Here is a 3286-nt window from a genome sequence, read left to right on the forward strand (position 1 = left end):
TTTTTTTTTTTTGGTACAGGGGATTGAACTTGGGACCTTGCGCTTGCAAGGCAGGTGACAGAACCACTGAGCTATATCTCCAGCCCACTTTTCTTCTAAAGGTACCATTCACTACATTACAAAATAGTGTTAAGCATAAAGTCACCTTCATACCTGTCTTATTTTAGAGCTTGATAAACTTTACATTAAATTGATTATAAAGTCCTTTTGGAAAATCTTTGGTATGCAATCTTGAGAAGATTTTTTAAAAATATTTTAAGGGCCTGTAAACATTTCATTCTTGTAAAACACAACAGAATATGTAGTGGATATTTAACTACCTATAGGACATAGAATCAGAAAACCAACTTATAGTTTTGTTATAAAAAAAAAAATCACCTTTACCAGAATAAGCTAAAACCAAACTACTTAAAAGTATCACAGTTTAAACAGTTCTCTTTTCATTCTGATAAAAGAATGTTACAAAATCACCACACTCTATTTGTGTACCTTAGATTTCTTCTAGGACACGACCTCAAAAATAGTTAATCCAGTCTCAAAAAATATCATCTCACGTCCAACAGACTTTAAAAAACCCCATTTAGAAGATGTGACGTTAAAATAAATATAAGTAATCAGAACACATAATTTATATATTTCATAATATATCAGATTCTCTTTTAATTTGTAATGTAGAATTTATTGGTAGAAATAAACCACACACATACACACATCTGAAAAAGGTAAATTTCAGGAAGCAGGAATGCAAACCTTTAGGGAAAATTTATTTACTTTTAAAAAGTTCCATTTACTGAATGTGGATTGACTTCACTGCCACTCTTGGACTAGTTAGAATGTTCAAACTGCTAAAAGTCCATTTCTTGCTTCTTATGTTTAAGTTTTACAAAGCTTGCAGTTGTGCCAGTGGCTTCCTTGACGTCACTTCCCTTTTTCTCCTCTGTCACCAAATCTCTTGGATAAGACATTTGTGTTTGAGCTGCAAAAGCCTATGTTAAATTTAGCTTCATTTTTGATCTTTTAATTTGTAAAGCTCCACGACAAAGCAATCCATCTAATTTTTTAGAGAAGTCCACAAAGATATTCTTTTAAAGAATCACTTTTATGAGAATAAAGATCCTTCAAAGTTTTTAACTCTTAGAGCTTTATTTTGATTTTCCAGGCATTTCACATGCTCTTTCTTCTTTCTGCCATGTTCTCCAGCCGCTTCTCTGCTTTTCATCAACCTATTTCTCTCTTCCTCTGGAGTCATCTGTCTCAGTTGTCTGAGACACAAGCGTCACCAGAGAGGCCAGCACCACAGTTCGCTGCGGTGCAGTAGCCCATGGCGTGGTGCGGGTCTGACGTTTGTATATCTCCCGATGCAGGTTGTACGACCACCTGGCTTCCGGGCACAAGTGTCTGCTGTCCGTCCGAGGTCTGTGCCTGCCGGAGAATCGTGCCTTGCCGAGTGCGGCCTGAATTGGTCCTGGCTGATGTCTGAAGTCCCTGTTCACCATCTGTTCCTGGGCTGGCCAACCGCAAGCCTCCCTCTGGGGCATTGCAATGTGCAGTCCGCTGCTAGTCTGATAGATGGGAGTTAGAGCAGACGTAGAAGTGACAGCGGGAACCCGGGATTTTCCCCGACCCCCTTTCTGCTCCGTGTATCTTCAGAAGACAGGTCTTTCCAAATTGTTCTGTAAGACGGGCGCCGTGCTAGGACCCGGTGAGCTTTCTGTGAGGCGCCTATGCTGTCAAATGAGCCCGGAGACTCCTCAGGCTCTGATAAAGACGATGCCCGCTGAGCGAAGTGGGAAATAGGAGCTCCCTGAGCAGTGGACGCAGGTTAGATCGGAGTCTCTGAAGTGAGACGCTTCCATAACCAACTGTGGCTGCTGCCCCACCGCTCTCCTGGGTGAGAACTTCCGCTCCCCACTCCCGGGTGGATCCCACTTGCCACTTTCTGAAGCAGTTCTGGGAGCCATTTATTTGTATGTATTTATTTATCTCACTGTTTTTGCTTTATTGCCAAACAGTTCAGTTAATAGACACAGATACCCACCTTACCAGCCCCTCTGGGCCCCTACTGGGCCTCTGGATTCCAGTTGATTTAAGCCCAGTGTCCGCAGCTGTCCTTTGTGAATGTTTCTATATGGTGTGATCGAATACACAAGGTCACTGCTTAATGCCGTCTAATGCCAAGGCAAGCTCATAAGAACATTACCATGTGTCTTCGTCTACGTTATTCACCAGATCTGGCACCGTGCGATTTCTGGCTGTTCCCCCAAAGTCAAAATAACCACGTGGGTAAGTGTTTTGAATGGATTCAGGACATTGAGGCATCCGAGACAAGGAAGGCAACTACTGACCTTTCTGAAGGGCTACTTCAGAAAGTGGCAAGAATGATGGGTGTTTTTGAAGCAAAGGGGAGCATTTTAAAGGCAATGAACAGCACTGTGTCTTTCACCACAGTAAATCTGTAAAATGTAAACAGTCAACGTATTTTTATCACACTGTACAGATGAGAAGCTAGTGATCATTTCTCAGGAGAGCAGATGAGTCATCCTGCTATCGTCACTGTATTGGCGAGACATAGCGTGATCTCCTTACCGTCCTTGTGCACAGATGAGAAACTAAGTGACCTTGCTATCACCCCAAGATGCAGACTGAGCCTCAGTGATGCCACTCGCAGCCCTGCAGGCAGGGGGGGAAGGTGGGATGTTGCAGCCACTCCAAGGGACTGATGAGCAAGCAGTCTGCTATCACTCCAAACAGCAGGGCATGAATGGAGTGGCACTGCCAGCCATCAGTGAGCAGAGGAAGAGGGGAATAGTACCGCTATTATGGATGAAAGCCAGAATGTCATCGCTGTCACCTCAGTGCTTGCACAAAGAGCTGATTGGTACCACTCACCCCAACAGAAAGTGCATGGTCACACTGATGTCCTTATGCACAGGAACCAAGAGACTTCATATCACCCAAAGCATATTTGAGGATTTAATACCATCATTCCTTCTGTGGGCAGGTGACTGACCTGAAAAATCAAACAGTCAAATTTACTTGTTGGCTGGACTCAATGGATATTTGGAGAAGACAGAAGGTAGGATCAGTGAACTTGAAGATAGATCCATAGTATTTATTCAATCTGAACAATGAAAACATATGGCCTATTGTCCAAGGGGGAGGGGAATGAGAACCAAGACCTGTCGTGTAAAGGTACAGGATCCCAATAATGAATGTAATTGTATTGTATACCTAGATTGTACCAATAAACTCAATGAGGAAAAAAACCCCAAAAAACAAAAAACAA

General features: G+C 42.7%; 1 pseudogene; it reads right to left on the reverse strand.

Moving 5' to 3' along the window:
* Window positions 1-1059: 1059 nt before the first annotated feature.
* LOC104850599 lies at window positions 1060-1822 on the reverse strand (annotated as a pseudogene).
* Window positions 1823-3286: the final 1464 nt, after the last annotated feature.

The sequence above is a fragment of the Fukomys damarensis genome, unplaced genomic scaffold, assembly GCF_012274545.1.
Source record: "Fukomys damarensis isolate Sample0158 unplaced genomic scaffold, DMR_v1.0_HiC HiC_scaffold_27, whole genome shotgun sequence".
Taxonomy (NCBI): Eukaryota; Metazoa; Chordata; class Mammalia; order Rodentia; family Bathyergidae; genus Fukomys; species Fukomys damarensis.